Source organism: Cupressus sempervirens, chromosome 7 (assembly GCF_028749045.1).
Source record: "Cupressus sempervirens isolate cs-2001-9-10 chromosome 7, ASM2874904v1, whole genome shotgun sequence".
In the NCBI taxonomy this organism is placed as follows: Eukaryota; Viridiplantae; Streptophyta; class Pinopsida; order Cupressales; family Cupressaceae; genus Cupressus; species Cupressus sempervirens.
The window spans coordinates 99,246,290-99,267,391 of NC_143124.1; positions in this window are offsets into that span (position 1 = coordinate 99,246,290).

The following is a 21,102-nucleotide window of genomic DNA, read 5'->3' on the forward strand; positions in this document are numbered from 1 at the left end:
CATCACACTAACTCCTATACTTAATGGAGGATAATCCACTCTTGGTGGACATGTGGCTTGTTGTAAGACTTATCAACATGTTGACTCCTTGTCAGTCTAGAAGCCTTTATATTCAAGCACTCCTAGTGTACTTGTACATGAAATTTCATTAGTTGAATATCATTTTATTATTTTGATCATACTTTGTTGGTCCATTCTATGCTAATGCTTGAGTTCCTTGATCTTGGGTGATTTTGCCCTAAGGAAAATTCTTACATGGTATCAGAGTTATACCAAATTCTTACAATAATTTCCCAAAATCTCATTCCCTAAATTCTCCCCTTTTCTATTTCAATTACTTATCTTGCGTTGTTGGAGCCCAAAACATCAAGCTAGTAAGAACAAAACTAGAGTCCTTCAATTTATAGAAACTAGTGAGTGTGTAAAACAACCTTGTTTGTGTATTTTTGGTTTTCTTATTCCTAGTTTTTATTAAGTTCCTTTTTAGTATTTATGTTTGCAGTCCTTTATTTAAGAAATCATGACTCTTTTTAAGCCTAAGCTTCCTAGGCTTGAAAAACCCTACTTATAAAACTTCTTATTTAAGATTCAAGACACCTTCCTGGTCAATGTCGATTTAGCCAAGCTAGTTGAAAGAATAAGTAATGCACAGTGGGGACCCATATACAAGAAAATTTCCAATAGTGGGTTGGTAGAAACTACAACACTCTTGTTTGGCATAGGATGCCCATAAATGATTATTAAGTGTGAAAACTATTATGACCCCCTTACCAGATGTATCAAGAAGGTCACAAGTAAAGTTTTGGCTAGAGTTGATAGGGTTATAGTCTGTTCATCCTTAAAGATTCCTCATAAAGAACCTTATGAGCCATGGGCATTTGAAGAAGCCAAGTGATTGTATGGAGAAGGCAAGAAGGGTTATGACTCTATTGTGACACAAACCTTGATTTTAAAACCAACACTAGGAGGCTCGAGGTTCTCCAAGTTGCTAACTATTGAGCATTTTATCAAGGAAATCGTTGACATAATTTTTTTGCTCAATAAAATAAAGGGGAATGATCATGCATTTCACTAGAGGGATTCGATGTTCTTTTTCATCTAAAAAATTGTTGAAAGAGAGAAATTCATTGACTAGCTAGAATTGATAGTAGAAGGGTTACACAAAGGTCTTCTGGGTTTGAATAACTTTGGCCCATTATTCATGTCCTCCTTTTTCGTTTACATCCCAGCTATATCTAGACAATGGGAAGGCCTTCCACAAGAGCCTTGGATAGATGACATGAGTTTCTACCAGTACTATAGAAACATTTAGGCTAGGGAACCTTATAAGGAATTCCAGTAAATTAATCATGTGTTTCTAAGGAAACTAGTTTTCAAGCTTCGAGGTTAGGAAAATTGCATGTTCTCTAAAGAAGTTGTGTATGCTATCAAAGTTTATGGCTGTTATTATATTCAATTTTCTAGATTAAGTTATCTCAAACTTAGAGACTTAACTGGAAAATCTTCTAAACTACCAAGCTATTGCCTAGATAATGCTATCCTATCAGAAATCTATAGGTAGCTAATAACTATTATGGATTTGTCTAAGAACATTAAGAAAACTCCTACTTTTCTTTTTCCTATAGAAATAGGCCACTATAGATGTCACAATATCAAATAGGTTGTGTTGATGAAGTCGACAATGTCCAATTCATGCATCAAACCCTAGTTTGCTAGAAAAGACTTTGATTACATGGGTTTCACCAAAGAAAACCTCAAACATGCATCCTATCTTAGGCATATTCCTCACTTAGAGGATTAATGGGCCAATTACTTTGAAGAATTTGAAGGAAGATATTATGGTCAAGAATGACCCTAGACCAAGTACAAGAATTCAAAATTAATCTTGACACTAGTGGGGTAGAAGAAGAAGATAGTGAAGAGGTGGTTGATCCCCTATATATTCAGAAAATTGAGTGTTTTCCTATCCTTGAACTCGATTGGAATAGAAGAGAGGAAAATGATTTATATTCTTAGATAACGGCTATATCAAAAAGAATAGAAAATTGGTGTAAAGGAAAAAAAAATCAAGTGTTTACTCAAAAAAAACCCAAAAACACTCAAAAGTTAGACAACAGAAGCCTTAGAAAGAGCTAACTATCACCTCTAACTATAACATTGATGATTCTATTGCAATGCAAAAGGAAGTTGATGCTGAAGCATCTATTCCTCAAGATCACCTTCAAGTTCAACCAAAGGCAGTGAACACTAAAAGATTGACTCACTTGAATATCAAGAGAAAAAGGGTTACACAAAATGAAAGAGGAAGAAAAATCACAATAGACATGCATTCTCTAGAAGATGAGATAGTAACAATATTGATCCCTAGCCCTAATATGTTTGACACAACTAGAGACGAATAGAAAATAGTTGAAGGAGGAAGTGCACAAATGGATACATTGGATCTAATTGATACCACTACCAGACTTGGAAAGGGACTTGTAACACCCAAATGGTTAGAAAATTTTGTAGAAAAGAAGTGAAGTATGGTCCCATTCTCCATTCCAATAGATGACCTAGAAAGTAAATGTCTTGGAAAATCTTCTAAACTATAGAAAGAAAAAATAGAGTCTCAAATTGAATTTGACAAGAGAATAGGGTGATGGTTAGCAAAGATTTCTAAACCTCCCCAAGATAAGCTCCAAGACATTTTGACATCTCAATATTATTAGGTATCTAAAGTAGACCCAGGATTTGAATAGTGGACATGAAAATATTCAAGGCATCTAACAAAAATATTGCTGACCAGGTGTGGGAAGATGCCAAGGAAAAATAGGACATGAAGGAAGCTATGAGGAATATCGCCTACTACATCAAGACCATTCTGCACACAGAACCAAAGTCAATCAACAAGATTTTCACTACTATTGACATTAAATCTCAAGCCAACCAATAGTTTGTAGGTAACTTATAGAAGTAAAAAGCTATTGCCAAAAAAATTGAAGAATGGGTCCAATTTGTGCAAGATGAAATAATAAAATAGGTGAAGCTTCTGAGTGGAACTCGAAAGGAGACCTACTATTGTTAAGAAGGTTGAATCAAACATCAAAGGATATGAGAAAGAGAAGGTTAATTGGGTGAGAGAAGTATTGTGGATTTTAGAAATACAAGACTATGACCTCCAAAAGTTTCTCTATGAGTGCCCTCTAGCATGTCTAGATGATAAAACTCTCTATGTGATTAGGGAATGTATCGAATGGAGAAATGAATCAATTATGTAGGGGATAGCCAAAATCAAATAAATACTATCTAGACTTCAAGTTATAGATGACATAATCCTTGGAGAATTAAAGTGGTTCCATAAACAATGTGCAGGAGAAGATAAAGACTCTATTGCCCCCATAGAAGATATTGTCTAGCAGATACATAAGAAATTTTTGGAGGTGCAGGGGAAGAAAATGCCTGCAAGACAAGACTTTTCCAACATAACACATGTTGAGGCCATGCTGGTAATTAACCAAAAGCACCTGGAGATGCACGAAGAAAAGATTGTAGAGCTAAAGAAGGAGAAAGAATTTTGGAAATAGAGGATTTCTTATCTTGACCTACCACACCAATCATTTAGCTGATCCTTTACTACTGCATATAAAAATTCGAAAGTTGGAAGGATTGCCGCTGACATTGACAAAGTCCCATGACACATAGAGTCTTCTAGTTGGATATTATCTATCTTTTAATTTCTCTAGTTTATTTTATTTCAATTAGTTAGCATGGTTAGATAACTACCAAAAAACTATCTACTTCAAGCTGGGTAATTTTGGATTCTGTTGTCTAGCCCTAGGTAGCATATATATGTAATAACTAACTTTTAGAAAGGGTCGACTCTTGGTAGATACAAAATTAAAACTTTTTTTAATTATCTATGCTTTGAACTTTAAAGGGGATTTCTTTTCCATGATAACTAATATAAAATTTTGTTATTTTATATATATTAATACCTTTCCTGAATAGGTACTGCTCTCTATTTTGTAGTGATTTGTGTTCTTGTGCAGATTAATCATCTATGAAAGCTTTGCATTATATTATTACAATTTGAAATTTTATTTTGAGGCTGAGAGAGTTCGAGGGAAGAGGGATAGATCTTAAGTTTCTTTGATCTTTAATTTTTAATCATTTGGATGATTATTGTTGTCAGATTTGAATGGTTTTTTAGCCTACACATTCTCTTCATTTTTATGAATTGATTGTTTAAAGAATTTTAGTAATTTGTAGAAAAATACTCATTAGGAAGGTTTTCCCTCAAAAGAGGAATTAGTGAAGATCTTTTTAGAATGGTAGCTTCACCTAATAGTATTACAAAGAAATACTAAGGTGAGAATTCCTTGTGCCCTTGTGGGAATTAAATCAATTGGTATATCAAGAATTTCCCTCTTTATGATTTAAAATCAAGGGAAAAACTATTGAATAATAGTTTTTTGGTGACTCTACTAGGGAGGTGAAAAGACATAATCATATTTCTTAAAGTACTTAATGAATCTAATGGATTTGGAAGATGGTTCTTCCTAATCACAGTAAGTTGCCTATTCTGCAACCAAATCTAGGATTTCTAGATACACAAGAAGATATAATTTTTGATCTTAATGCTTATGCTTGGGCCAATTTAGTTAGTAATCAACAATACCTTCAAGTCTAACTAGTGCTAGAAAGAGAAGAAAAAAATATTTGAGAGGATTAGAGGGATTCCAATAGCTCAAGAAGAAGAAGTTGTAGCAAGAGTTGCATGCATAAATAATTGATTTGATCAAGTTGTAGTGTTTCCTGCCATCCTAATGGAGAAGAGGTATACTCAAACTAATAGATTCTCAGGTCTAGTATTTGAAGATTTTGAAGACCTAGCAAGAATTTACTTTAAGCCTAACCTTTATTTAAGAAGAAAGAAAATTAAAACCACCAGTAGACCATCATCCTTTACTAAAAGTGGTAGCCAATCATCTTTTGTCTAGTCCTTGATCATCCCTAGAAGCTTGATCCCCTCTACTATTAATATCCTCCCTCTTTTTAATATATTACCAAGAATGAATCTTAATCAGTGTTGGGGTTTGGTTATAGGTCCTTTGCATATATGCACTCACTACCTTAAGCAGCCCAAGAAGTTCTCCCAAAATTTAGTGGGATGGGAAGAAGTTACCTAAAGAGCATCTAAATGCTTTCAATACTACATGTGGTGTATTGTGGTAGAAATAGAGGATGTTGTTGTGAGATTATTCATCCAAACCTTGATAGACTAAGTAGCTGATTAGTTTCACCACCTACCCAATGCATCCATCACTTCTTGGGATACCATGAAAACTTCTTTTGAACCCAAGTTTAAGTTGGTCAATGATGCTACCTCCTTGCTTATGCAACTAAGCCTAATGAAAAAGGAGATACATGTACACATGCATGAATTCATGGCCAGATTCATTAAAGCCTTGCATCAAATACCTAATGCTAGTAGGCCCAATGATGAGAACCAGAAGTGTTTCTTTTTGAATGTCATGCTCCTAGACATTGCTTTTCCAATGAAAAGAGAAAATCCCACAACACTTAGAGCATCCCAAAATCTCTTCATAGAGTTTGAAGATGATCTTATTATATTTGATAAATAGAAGAAGGATGTACAAGTCCTAAACTCTCAGGCCTCAACATCATCTTCCTTAAATGATTCACTAATCCATAAGCTGGTAAATGATCTCATAGTTGTAAATAAGAAACTCCTAAAAGATTCATTTCATTATCAAGACATTTCACAAAGGTTTCCTAATCAAAGTGCTCGTAATCAAGGGAAACAATATAACCTTCCCCATAGTCAATATAGACTTCAAATTGAGCCTCCCCCTAGAAAAAGAAACATCTGCATTTTTCATCTTACTAATGATCATGAAGGGGCCACATGTCCTAAGAATGTGAGGCATGAACAACTAGAAGTGGAAAAGGCAGCTGCAACAAACATTAGAATAGAGGAAGATTCTTTTGTAGAACCTAGCAATTTGCAAATTACTACCTCAAGTATGAGTTTGACTTAAATAGAGGTGGTGACATCCTTTTAACTTTAGAAGAACCTTCATGTTTAGTCTTGACTAGAGCATAGCGAGGAGCAAAATTTGATCCTCAATACAAGATCACACAGTACCTACTTAGGCAAAAGATTTCAAAGCTAGAAAAGAAGGCAAGAATAAAACACCACAAGCTCAGTCTTCTCTAACTCATATTCTAAATAGGTTTGATCCCAACTCCCTTTTTGATATTGGTGAGTTTTGAAAAACATCTAGAATTCAAATTTCTCATGTTGAATATTTGAGGATGAACCCTAATGAACTCAAAAAATTAATTCACTATGTCCATCAGCCTTTATCAGATGTTTCCACCAAGCAAGAAAATAGAGTTTCTTCTAGCAAAGAAACCAAAATCAAAAAGTCAAATCCCCATAAAGAATAGATTCAACCCAAGAAAGTGATCCCAAATACATATTATAGAGAAAAACTTGATCCCTTCTATGTATCTCTTTTCCTACATGGTTTCAAACTAAACAATTGTATCATAGATTCAGGGGCATCAAAGAATATAATGCCAACAACAATAGCCAAAGCTCTTGACCTACCCCTAACTAAAACATTTGGCAAGTGTTATTCAATGGATTGCAAACAAGTACCTCTGGTAGGCTAGATTAAGGATGTTCAAGTCTCTTTAGTAGCTTTCCCTAAGAAGAGGATAAAGATTACTATATTGGTAGCAAACATCCCTAATAGTTATGGCATGCTCCTTAGTAGAACTTTCCATTAGGATTTGGGGGGAGAAGTCAAGATGGATTGGTCACAAGCAATCATGCCCATAGGAAAAGAAAATGTAACTTTATTTCCTAAAACCAAGTCCAAATATATAGCTTTTTTGTATAATGACCCTAAATCACTAATCCTCTATCAAGAACTTGATTTTGCTAATTATTTGATTATGCCTAAAGTTGAAGAAATATGGATCGAGCTTGAAAATACTAATACACATTGGGTCTTGGAGTTTGATGAAAGTTGTTGTTTAAGTGGGTTAGGGACTAGGACAATATTAATCTCTCCTTCAAGAAAAAATTTCCGTTCTTCTTTCAAATTGGCTTTTGAAAACACAAACAATATGGTAGAGTATGAAGCTCTATTACTAGGATTAGAAGAAGAAAAGAAAAGGAACAAAAAACTATTCAAAGCCAAAGGAGATGATAAGTTGATAGTAAAACAAGTGAAGAATTTGTTCTTAGTGAAGAATGGAATGTTAAGGCACTATATAAATTGGGTATGAGATGAGCTTGAATGGTTTGATGCTTTCTTTATCGAAGCAACACCCAGAGAGGTCAATATAAAAGCATATTCCCTGGTTGTCTCTACATCATTACTGATTCCTCATCCTAAATTTGTGATTGATAGATACATTTTGGAGATTATTCATAGGCCATGTGTGCCCAACAATAAAAATTTAGTTAGGTAATTAGAGATGATGCCCATATCAACACTTTCCTGCAAAGGATAGGGAAATTTTCCACTAATTAGATTGAAGGCTTAGAATTAGTATGCAATGAGTTTTTCCCTGATTCCACTACTAGAGAGACAAAAGGCATCATTTAGCTCAAGGGTTATGTGATACTTAAGGGGATAGTTGAACTTGAAAAGCTCTTTGATAGGTGAGACATTTTTCTAGCTCAAACTTCAACTTCTAGAGATGTTGGAAATGACAACTATGAGAAAGTCATTATAAATGATGAAGACAATCCAAAGATGGTGAATTTGGGGATCTATTGTGATGGAGATGAGAAAACATGATTCATGAAATTGCTAAAAGAATACAAAGATGTATTCATGTGGTCTTATGAAGACTTGAAAACTTTTAGAGGAGAATAATTTAAACACCACATCACTTTGAAACTAGGTACTTCACCTTTCAAGAAGAAATTAAGAACGTGCAATCCAAAAGTGGTAGATGCAATTTTTAAAGAAAATGATAAAATGCTTAAAGCATGCATTAACTTCCCAATACATCACTCCACTTGGGTAGCTAATATAGTGCCTATAAGGAAGAAAAGTGGAGAGATAAGAATCTTTGTAGCCTTTAGGAACCTAAATCAGGCAATCCTAAAGGACAACTTTCCCTTATCCATTATGGACCAGATTCTTCAAACAATTGTTGGCTTAGAAATGATGTCCTTTCTTGATGGATTCCTTGGTTATAATCAAATAGGAGTTGTTGAAGAAGACAATTACAAAATGTCATTCAAAAACCCTTGGGGTACTTTTACTTATCAAAGGATGCCTTTTGGGCTTATAAATGCTAGTCCAACCTTCCAATAAGCAATGAATTCACCCTTCCAAAATCTCCTTGAGAAAAGAATCACAGTCTACCTTGATGATATGATCATCTTTTCTAGAAGGTGAAGGAAGCATCTAAAATATTTGAAACAAGTATTATAGAGGTGTAGAGAATATGAAATTTCATTGAATCAAGAAGTCTACCTTCTATGTGATTGAAGGGAAACTGTTGGGAAATATAATTTCAAAAAAGGGGACCAAAATTAACTTAGAAAGAGTAAAAGCCATACATAAATTGTGCCTCCCAGTAAACTGCAATGACATCATATCTTTCTTCAGACAAATTAATTTCCTTAGGAAATTTGTGCTTGATTTTGCTTAGACAACCAAACAAATGGCAAATCTATTAAGCAAGAAATAGAGTTTCAAATGGGATGACCAGGTAGTTAACTCATTTGAAGAAGTTAAAGAAGTCATTTCCAAAGCACTGGCTCTCATTCATCCAAATTTTAAATGAGATTTTTTGTGATGTATTGCTATGCATCTAAAAACACCATGTTTGGTATCCTTCTTCAAAAAAATGAAAAGAATGAAGAAGATCCTATCTCTTTTATAATTGTCTCCTTGAAGAAAAATGTTGTGCTAATCACTTGCTGAAAAATAAGATTTTGTGGTTGTAAAGGCTCTAAAATAGTTTTAGTATTATATCCTTCATTCACATTCAGTGGTCTACATCCCAATCACAATAGCCAAGAACATCCTCATGTAGAAAGATGAGTCATGAATAATCAAGCCACGTGGTTGTCAAAAGTGCAAGAGTTTGATCTTGATATCAAACCTACCAAATTAGTCTGAGGTCAAGGGCTTTGCAAGTTAATGATGGAGAATAAAGAAGAGGAGACCTATCCTAATTTATTTTTTGTAGGTTTCAAAGATGAGTTTTTTTCAAATATAGTGTACTTTCTAACATATGGACACTACCAAAGATATTTGAAGGGAAAAGATTAGAGTAGTCTTCAACTCAGAGTAGTAAAATTTGTGATTGGTAATGATATTCTATTTAAGAAAGGTCTAGACGGGTTGTTCCTTAGATGTGCAAATACTCACCAAAAAGAGAAGTTTCTCTAGAGCTTCCATAATGAAGCATGTGAAAGACACTTTTCTTCTATGATAACAACTTTTTAAATCTTGAGGAGTAGGTACTACTAGCCAGATATGTTTAAGTCTACTTATAAATGGGTAAATGGCTTTGAGAAATGCAAGTTTTTCATTGGTAAATCACAATTAGGTACCCTCCCCTTAAAGCTATTATTCATCAAAGAGCCTTTCGAATAGTGGGGATTAGATTTTATTTCTCCCATCAACTTGAATTCTAGTGCTAGTCACACCCATATACTCACCGCCATAGACTACTTTACCAAATGGGTAGAAGCAGTGCCAGTAAAAGAAACAGCATTATAAGTGGTATGCAAGTTCTTAACTGAGAATATTTTGACTCATTTTGGTGTACTAGTCAAGGTAGTGATAGATAATACCCAAAATTTCTCATCTTGAGAGATTAAGCTCTTCTACTATAATCATGGGATCCACTTGTCACATGCCTTTGATTATTTTCCACAAGGCAATAGGCAAGCAAAGTCCACAAACAAAAATATAATTAATATCATGAAAACTTGTGGATGAAAAGGGAAGGAACTAGCAGAAAAGGCTTTATGAACCACCATGGGAAAATATAACTTCTCCCAAAAGAGCCATTGGCATGACTCCTTGCAAGTTAGTTCATGAAGTAGAAGTGTAGTTGTCACTCCCTTTGGAATTTGCCACCCTAAATCTATAGAAGGTGAAAGAAGATGAAGTGTTCACTAGTGCTCTTGAAAAGAATATACTTTATCTTTAGAAGATCAAAGAGGAAAGAAGGGGTTTAGTAGAACATATTATAGAAAACCAGGCCAAAGTGAAGAAAATTTTTCACTGAAGAGCAAGGCCTAGGAAGTTCATGGAAGGAGACAAAGTACTATTGCAGGATAAAAGGAGGGAACCCAGAGAAATGCACAACAAATTTGAAAGCTTGTGGAAGGGATCATTTTTTATTTATTAGGAGTTGGGATCCAATGCTTTTAGGTTGAAATATTTTAGTGGTGATGATCTACACCTATCTTATAATAGACAGGATCTTAAATTGTTCCAAATTTAGTTTCAGTGTTGTCCACATTGTAAATACCCATTTTCCCATACTTATTTCCCTTTTTTTTTTCCTATTTTGTCATTCCAATTTTAGAGTCCCTTTTTCTTTGAAGTTATTTCAAAAGGCTAGTCTATGAAACCAATGGTTGTAAGTGCACACCTGATCCTTTGTAGTCTCAATCCCTAGTCAGAACTAATTGTTAAACCCATGTTTGTCTTTCCATTTTTATTGTTGATATCAAAATTGTGCCAAGTCAAAGTTGAACCTAATCCTTTACCCCTTACTTCAACCTTAAGTTCAAGTCAGTATTATTTATGAAGGTGCAAAAAGAAAAGATCCTCTTTCAACTTTCCAATAGACCCAATCATGTCTTATGTGACATTGAAGTTGAAGGTAAAGTTGAAACAAGAAAGTGTCATTTCAACTTCAACTTTGATTTCCCTTTTTTTAACGATTTTCTCTTGTTTTCTTTTGTAGGAATTTTTTAGATAAGCAAACACCCTGAGATGTAAAGGTGATAAATGTGATAGCTAAGAAGCGTGTGTCAAAGTATAAGTTATTTTTAGAAAAGAGAGTAATGATTGATTGACATCATTAGAAGTGATATGGCATACTTATTTGATGGGGATGATTAACTAAAAGAGGTCAAAACCTCTTGTCAAGTAAATAAACACACTGGTATTAATGTTTCACACACTCCATATTTGTACACCATATTTGTTCATAATTTCCTAAAATCTCCCTCCTTAAATTCTCCCCTTTTCTATTTTAATTGCTAATCTTACATTTTCGGAGCCCAAAACATCAAGCTGGTAAAAATAGAATTGGAATCTTTGGCTTTGAAGAAACCAGTGAGCACATAAAATGATGTTCTCTATGTATTTTCATTTTTCTTGTTCTTGGTTGTTGTTAAGTTTCTTTCTAGCATTTATTTTTTTAATCCTCTATTAAAGCAATCATGACTCTTTTTCGGCGAAAGCTTCCTAAGCCTGAGAAACCCAACTTATTGAGCTCCTTATCTATGATTTAGGAAACCTTCTAGGTCAATGTGGATTTAGCCAAGTTGGTTGAAAGAATCAAGAACGTACAAGGGGACCCATATACCAAAAACTCGCCAATTGGGTTGGTAGAAGCTGCAACATTCCCGTCTACCATAGGATGCCCAGAATTTATTATTGAGTGTGTGAAAAATTATGACCCCCTTACCAGATGTATCAAGAAGGTCACATGCAAGGTTTTGGCTAGTGTTGATAGGGTTATAATTTGTTCATCCTTAAATATTCCTCATAAAGAACCTTATGAGCCATGGACATTTGAAGAAGTTGAGTGCTTGTATGGAGGAGGCAAGAAGGATTATGACTCTATTGTGGCATAGACTTGGCTTTGAAAGCCAACACTAGGAGGCTCAAGGTTACTCAAGCCACTAACCATTGAGCATTTTTATTGAAAATATCATTGTAAGAAGAAGATTGATTGAAAGAGGGAGATTATTGTTAAATAATGTTTTCAGTCATTATTTTGTCATTGATGTCAAAACTACCACTTACTATAATGACAATTTCTTATAAGATTCTAGTACTATCACTTAGTTGATTGATGAAGATGATTTAATAAACAAGATGTAACAAGAGTACCTAAGGGAAAGTTTGAGTTATGGTTTTGTAATGAAGTACAAGGATCAATTAAGATAATGGTTAAATGATGTATTGCTAACATAGTTGAAGATATAGAGGTTGGACACACTTAGAAACATTAGATAAATAAGTTGAAACAAGGATGACTACAAAGCTTAACTAAGTTCATTAGTGAGTGCCAAGCAAGCTAGTTCAAGCTAAGCAAATTTTCAATTAGTGCCAAGTAAATGAAAAATCTAGTGTATTCCAAGTAATATAGAAGGATACGAGTGTGTTTAGGTGCCGAGCAAAGTAATAGGTTTCGAGTATCAAAAAACTTAGTATATATTGAGTGAATCCATAGTAGGTGTCGAGCATCAATAAAACATAGTTGATGTTCAGTAATATAGTATGTGTCGAGCATCAAAATTTCAATAGTACTAAGCTATTGCATTATTAGAAAAGTTAAATATTTGTGAAATCTAAGCCAACAAGTTTTTTACCTTGAATTTTGTGAACTAGTTGGAGGATAAGGATGATGAGCTGGTGGCACATAATTCTATGTAATCCATTTTTGAGTGAATTCAAGAGCATTCTTCATGATGTTTCTAGAAGGAACAAAATGTGGGTTAGATTCAATGAATCCTACCTAATCCATTGAAATTAAAATTAAATGAGGGAAGAATCAAGTAGGAAAAATAATTATAGACTTCTATTTAAGGAGTCATAGACCAAGAAGAAAGAGCTACTGGAGTGCCAGATTGTAGAGTGATTGGAGGGTGTCAAGGAGAAGACATCAAAAGGAGAAGGAAGAATAGAGTACAAAGAATCTACTTTGATAAGTGGTTAGAAGGAAGATTGCACTGGTACATCAAGCATGAAGAGTCAAGGAGACAAAGCTTGAAAGGAGGGCAAGTTGTCAAGAGTTGCAGAGACTAGAAGCCAAGCAAATTGTGAAGAACTGAATTATGATTTGAAATCTGCAAGATAAGTTGTGAGTTGTAATCAGGTACAAACCCCTTATTGTTACTCTCTAGCAATTGTATCAGTTAGGGTAAAATCCTCTGGACTTAGGTTGGTTTAACAACCATTTTAAAATTGTTTAATAGGGTGATATTCCAAGTGAATGTTCTAAAGTCCTCTAACTAGACCCACTTGTAATAGGGTGGTTAAATCCTTTAACTAGGTCACATTTAATAGTGTGTAGTAGCCCTAAATAGGGTAGGCCTTTCAAAGGACATCACTTTAGAAGAGGGAGAATTGAGTAGTATGTTATTGTTGGTTTTTCCTAAATTGGGTTTTCATGTAAATCATTGTGTTATGTGTTGATTTTTCATGTGTTCTGTTTGCACGATGATTTCTAGTAACTTGCTAAATAGGAAAGACTAAGCTTGGATGAATGAACAAGTTTTGAAGGCTTAGTTTACTTGATGAAAAATTTTTAATTGAACATTTGGACCTTGAATAACTGATTCACCCCCCACCCTCTCAGTTATTCTGAAGCATTTCTAGCAATTGGTATCCAAGCCATCTTCTGATTTAGTTTCAAGGTACTAGAAGTAGGAAGATCAAGATGTCCAATAGAGAAGTTCCCAAGCTCAACAAAAATAACTTTTTTGCATGGCAGAGTCTAATGAAATTTCTATTAGAGTAAATAATTAATTTACTAATTATTTATTCTATTACTTAAGCTTACTTAGGTAAATGCATTCATTTATTAGTTGTAGCCCAGGAGTTTGTTATAAGTTGTTGACAAGATGGGAGTTTGTTCTCTCCTAAGTCATACTTATCCTCTCACCTTGTTTGAGGACTTTCCACCTCATGTGGATGTATGCTTAGTTGTCACACTTATCTCCTAGCATCTTCTAGCTTGTTTTAGGAGATTCCTTGAGGCCTTTATAAGCAGTCTCTCCCTCATTGTATAATAGAACATCAAGACTTCTTACATATTGTAAATTCATATTTTCTTGTGTTTGCATATTTTCTCTCTCATGTCCATTTAGGGTTTTTCCCTTGCTCCATGCTCTTCTCTCCTTGGCTTCCCTTTGACAAGTTTTCGCATTCAGGTGATCTTGGGTGTCTTCGAAGTTGGATTTCATCAACTCCAACATGGTATCAAAGCCTCCCTGCTATCGCTTGGTTGAAGTATTTTGAAGCCGTGATTTGGAGTCACAAACCCTAGTTTGTTTGTGCATTTTTTCATCAAATTAGAGGAACAACAATTTTTCAAAGCACATTGGGCCCAAACGGATGCTGCTATTGGATCTAAAAGACACTTTTCAGGTAGGATCTATATAAAACTTGTCAATTTTGGAGACAGGGCTTTGGGAGGCAAAAATAATTTGGTTGCAGGGTCGTACGGACCCGTATAGATGATTTTGCCAAAAAAAATTTCAAAAAAAAAAAAAGCGCAAAGCACACCACTGCGGCTCCACCCAGTGGCCACTGTGGGTCTGCCCACTCTCTGCCTACACTTTGCTGCACCTAGCAGTGCAACCCAAACTCTTCCCAACCCTCGTCGCAGCCCAAGTTCCACCCGTTTTGCCATGTCCACTGGCAGCGATGCTGGGTCCCACTCTTGCGCTACCTCAGTTGGCATTCTCAACTATTGCACCAGCTTTTCTATGTGCTACCACCACCAGTAACAGCACAACAACCTATGTCCACTTTTTGAGCACAGTCAACATCTAGTCCACAGTTTTTGCACACTCAGCAGGGTGTGTGGGTGACACGTGGCCTTGGTACCACATGGCACTTTGCCATGTCAACTTGCCATGTCACCCCTGCCATGTCACTTTTATGCCACATGGCACCTTTTTTGCACCAACAATTTTTAGGCCATCAATTTTAATGTCATGAAATGCTGATGTCAGCATGATTTCAGTGCTGCATCATCATCCTTGCTTGCACATCTCCTAGGTCTTTTTTGACCTACCTTCAGTTTTTTGTCCATAACTTGAGCATACAGAGGTGTTTTTTCGATTCAAAAGAAGTGCCAAAAAATTGGTTCCCAGTCAGAAACATTGGTGTAGGTATTTTCATATTTTGATGCAATTTTATTCATTATATTTTTAGAAAGTTGGTTCTGTCTACTTTTTAGAAATGCTATTATTTCTTTCAGATTCTATCCCATGCTCTTTCTATCATTGTTTTGGCATTTTTGGTCCATGGTGGATATCTTGGGTGTTATAGGTCTGAGGATCATTTTCCTAGCATGGTTTCCTTTGTTTTAGGCTGTACTATCTTTTATATTAACCTATTTCTATTTTGATCATTGTAGCTATGATTTTGAAGCACTTTTATGTATCACACTGAGATAAAGTGCCACTCTTGCATTCCAGAGGTCATGAATGTTGTTTTGAGTCAGTTGTACATGCACTATTTTTATAAAGCACCATGGGGGTGATAGTTGTTTGTTGTTTTAGGCATTCTCCCTTTGTCAAGTGAGTGTCCCTTCTATGAAATTAGCCCCATGTAGTGTTAGTTTGACTATGTCTTTATTGGTGTTTGTACCTCTTTTCCTCTCTCATCATTCTTGGTTTGTTTGCAGGAGACTTTGGCTAACCTTCTTAGTTGCCTGTCATCTCACCCTGTCTACATTAAAGGGGGTTATGTTGTTGTTCTAATGTATCCTTGGTTTGATGGTTTATTAGTGCGAGCTATGTATTTAGTGGTTGATCTTATATACAAGGCGATTGTAGTGGTTGGCTACCTATGCATTTTGGTGACATGGATCATCTACCATATAGACATGCTCGGTTCGTGCCTTCTTCTTCCATCGAGGTTCTTTAGATCAGTATTTTTCTTTTTGATGGAAATTTTTGTGACTTCTTTACGCTTCAGTGATGCTCTTCATGATCACTCCTAGTTCCTATTTTAGGGGACATTCCCTAGTTGGAGGCTTCTTCAGTTCTTCACTAGGTTACCTCTTTTTGGGGGAGGGTTTTTCCCACATGGTTTTCTCTCTTTCCCAATTTTTAGAGGTTGCATCTTTTGCATTGTACATGGGTACCTAACATGGCCTCATTGCCAAGACCCATTTTGCATTTCATCTTAGTTTTTTGAGCTTAAGGCATTTCCCTAAGTTGCACTTAAGGGGGGGTTAGAGTAAATGATTAATTTACTAATTATTTATTCTATTACTTAAGCTTACTTAGGTAAATGCATTCATTTATTAGTTTTAGCTTAGGAGTTTGTTATAAGTTGTTGACAATATGGGAGTTTGTTCTCTCCTAAGTCATACTTATCCTCTCACCTTGTTCAAGGACTTCCCACCTCATGTGGATGTATGCTTAGTTGTCACACTTATCTCCTAGCATCTTCTAGCTTGTTCTAGGAGATTCCTTGAGGCCTTTATATTCAGTCTCTCCCTCATTGTATAATAGAACATCAAGACTTCTTACATATTGTAAATACATATTTTCTTGTGTTTGCATATTTTATCTCTCATGTCCATTTAGAATTTGTCCCTTTCTCCATGCTCTTCTCTCCTTGGCTTCCCTTTGACAAGTTTTTGCATGCAGGTGATCTTGGGCATCTTCGGAGTTGGATTCCACCTTGGATCAATAGGTGACTATGCAAAAACCTCAAGTAGAGTGGAACATGTAGATCTAATTAGAATCCTTTTTCTAGATGATTTGAACAAAAGGAAGGAGCATAACTAGGCAATGCTAGAGATTTCCTTTGCACTTATTTATGCTGAATTTGATGATAGCAAAGGATGTGATACTACATTCAAGATGTGGAAAACCCTGTCAGATATCTATGGAGGAGATTAGAATGTTCAAAGAGAAAAGAAAGTAAGCCTCAGAGGAAAGTTTGATGACATAAAAATGGAGGAAGGTGAGAATGCTGCTCAATATGCCTCCAAAAGAAGAACTACAGAAAAGGAAACAAGTACAAGAAAAAAGGAGAGGATGATAATAGAGATTAAAAGGACAAAGGGAAAATAAGCTACATTGTTGAAGAAGATTCTAATGAGAATGATGATAAAGTAGTTTATGTAGCCATGAAGGAGGAATCAGATGAAGATGAAGCAACAACACTAGTAACTTGTGTGAACAAGAATGACAAGTGGATCATAGACAATGGATGTTCACATCACATGATAGGAGACAAAAGTAAGTTTATTACCTTTCCTTGTATGATGAAAATAGTGTTAGATTTTGAAATGATGCTCCATATCAAATCAAAGGAAAAGGTTCAATTAAACTTACAAAGAAAATTTCATGTGACAATGCATATTATGTTGAAGGACTGAACTATAATTTGTTAAGTGTGTTATAGTTAGGCAATGTAGGTTGCAAAGTAGAATTTGGAAACAAAATTGCCAAAATCTATGATACTAATGGAAATCTGATAGGAAAAGGTGAACAACCTAGGACTAATTTATTTTACCTAGATATACAAGATGCAACCTATCTTATTGTTAGACATGATGATGTGTAGTTATGGCATAAAAGGTTGTGTCATGTTAACTTTGACAATCTGATTAGCCTCAGCAAAAAGAAGAAAGCTAGAGGTTTTCCTAAGCGGAAGAAGCCTAAAAATACAATGTGCAAATAATTTCAAATAAGGAAGATGACCAAGTCAAGCTTCAAAAGAAAAACCTACACTTCCAAAGAAGTACTAGAACTAGTCCATATAGACTTATGTGGCCCACTAGAAGTGCAAAGCTACCTAGGAGATAGATACATAATGCTATTTGTGGATGGCTATTCTAGGATGATGACTACCATGTTCTTAAAGAAAAAATTTGATCCTTTTCAAATGTTGAAGTGGTATTTTGCTAGGGTTGAGAAAGAAATAGGAAAGAATTTGAAGTGCCTAATAATAGATAGAGGAGGAGAGTTTACATTAAAAGAATTTGAGATATTATGCAATGACAAAGGTATCAAAAGGAAATCATCAACACCAAGAACTCCCCCATAGAACGAGATTATAGAAAGAAGGAATATATTAGTAATAGACTATGCTAGAACATTGATGATGGAGAAAAATGTTGCTCTAAAGTACTAGAGAGAAGCTGTAAGTACTATTGTTTACACCCTGAATCGAGTACAAGTCAAAAAAGGAACAAATGCAACACCTTTTAAATTATGGTATGGTCACTCACCTGTATATGTTGTGAAGATATGATTTTGAGAGAAAAGATGACAACAACAACTTCTATATCAAGGTAGAAAATGGTAAAAACATTTTGATATCTAAAATCCTTGTTGTTGATATAATATTTGGAGGAAAAGATGTTCTATGCAAAAAAATTTCTGATCAAATGAACCATGGGTTTGAAATGTCAATGTTTGGAGAAATCAAATTCTTTGTTGGATTGTAAGTACATCAACTAAAGCATGGCATATTTTTCACCCAATCAAAATATATCGAGGAGATACTCAAGACATTAGGATTAGAAGACTCAAAACTAGTTAGTACACCGATGGTAATAGGACATAAGTTATCTAAGAATGATGAGTTAGTTGAAGTGAATCAGACAATGTATAGATCAATGATTGGAAAGTTGTAGTATGTTGTACATAGTAGACCAGACATTGCATTAGTTGTTGGAATAGTGGTAAGATCTTTTGTTAACCCAAGAAAAATATCATTTGATGGCAGTAAAGAGAATAGTGAGGTACCTAAAAGGAACCAATGACTTTGGTTTGTACTATAAAAGGAGTGAAAAGTTTGGGTTGAGAGCCTACACTGATGTAGATTGGGGAGGTAATATTGATGATAGAAAAAGCACCAGTGGAGGAGCACTTTTCTTAGGGAAAAGATTGATTACATGGACTAGCAAAAAGTAAAGTTGTATCTCACAGTCCATAGTAGAAGTTGAATATGTTGCTACTGCTATCAATTGCACGAAAATTGTATGGATCAAACATTTGTTACAAGGAATGAAGGAAGAGGAAAATGAACCTATGATACTCTATTGTGATAATACTAGTGCCATCAACATATCAAAGAATCCTATAATGCATGCCAAAACAAAGCATATTGCAATCAAGTATCACTATGTAAGAGAATTGGTGGAGGATAAGCAAGTAATGATGGAATATGTCAGTTCAAAGGAATAGATTAGGGCACTGCCTAAAGATGCTATTGAGTATCCTTGAGGTAAGTTAGGGGTGATACCCTTGGCCAAGGCTACTTGAGATAAAGCAAGACTACCCTACATCGAATAAATTGATTGTTGGCACATTACACATTAGCTAAGGATATTTACTTTAGGATCATGCTTAAAGTAATCAAAATACTGAAGTTCTAAATTAATGACAAGTGAGGTGATAGATGGAGAAATTGGAGTACCTACAAATTCTACACTTGCATGTTAAAATGTTGAAATATTATGTCTTTGGCATTGTTGTCAAAGAGAGAGAAGAATAAAGAAATTGATCAACAGTTGAGGGAGAAGAATGAAGAAACTGATGCAGTAGAAAGAAATGAAGAAATTGATGTAGTAGAAAGAAGAAGAATATATAGATATGAAAAAGGAAATAGCAGCTCAAAGGGAGAAAATAGTGTAAACAAGAATCAATTAGAAGAATCACAGAACAAAGAGGGAGAAGACAATTTATTAGCAAAGAATTTAGATGGAGTCATAAGCTAGTTTATGTTACTAATAGAATGAATAGTTTTGAATATAATTTTCTTTTTGGCATTTGATTTACTATTTTAACCTAGTCAACATTTTGTTAACTTGGTTGATCATTTTGGTTTTCCATCAATGCCAAAGAGGGAGATTGTTGGAAATCTGTTTGAAAAAATCATTATAAGAAGAAGATTGATTGAAAGAGGGAGATTATTGTTAAAGAATATTTTCAATCATTGTTTTGTCATTGATGTCAAACTTGCTACTTGCTAGAATGAAAATTGCTTATAAGATTCTAGTACTATCACTTAGTTGATTGATGAAGAGGATTTAATCAACAAGATGTAACAAGAGTACCTAAGGGAAAGATTGAGTTATGGTTTTGTAATGAAGTGCAAGGATTAGTTAAGACAATGGCTAAATGATGGATTGATAACATACTTGAAGATATAGAGGTTGGCCACACTGACAAACATTGGAGGAATAAGTTGAAACAAGGATGACTATAAAACTTAACTAAGTTCATTAGTGAGTGCCAAATAGCCTAGTTCAAGTCAAGAAAATTTTCAATTAGTGTCGAACAAATGAAAAATCTAGTGTGTGTCAAGTAATATAGAAGGAGCCGAGTGTGTTCAGGTGCTGAGAAAAGTAATAGGTGCTGAGCATTAGAAAAACTTAGTAGATGCTAAGTGAATCCATAGTAGGTGTCGAGCATTAATAAAATATAGTTGATGCCTAGTAACAAAGTATGTGTTGAGCACCATAATTTCAATAGTTTTGAGCTACTACATTATTGGAAAAGTCAAATATTTGCTAAATTTAAGCCAACAAGTTTGTTACCTTGAATTTAGTGATCCGATTGGAGGATAAGGATGATGAGCTAGTGGCACAAAATTCTATGTAATCTATTTTTGAGAAAATTCAAAAGGATTCCTTATGATGTTTCTAGAAGGAACAAAATGTGGCTTAGATTCAAGGAATCCTACCTAATCCATTCAAACTAAAATTAAAGGAGGGAAGAATCAAGTGGGAAAAATAATTCTAGACTTCTATTTAAGGAGTCATAGTCCAAGAAGTAAGAGCTATTGGAGTGCCAAATTGTGAAGTGGTTGAAGGGTGTCAAGGAGAAGACATCAAGAGGAGAAGGTAGAACAGAGCATAAAGACTCTGCTTCAATGAGGGGTCAGAAGGAAGATTGCATTGGTACATCAAGCATGAAAACTCAAGCAGACAAAGCTTGAAAGGAGGGCAAGCTATCAAGAGTTGTAGAGATTGAAAGCTAGGAATATTGTGAAGAATTGAATTGTGATCTGAAATCTACAAGTTAAGTTGTGAATTGTAATTAGGTAAAAACCCCTTATAATTACTCTCTAGCAATTTTATCATAGGGTAAAATCCTATGGACTT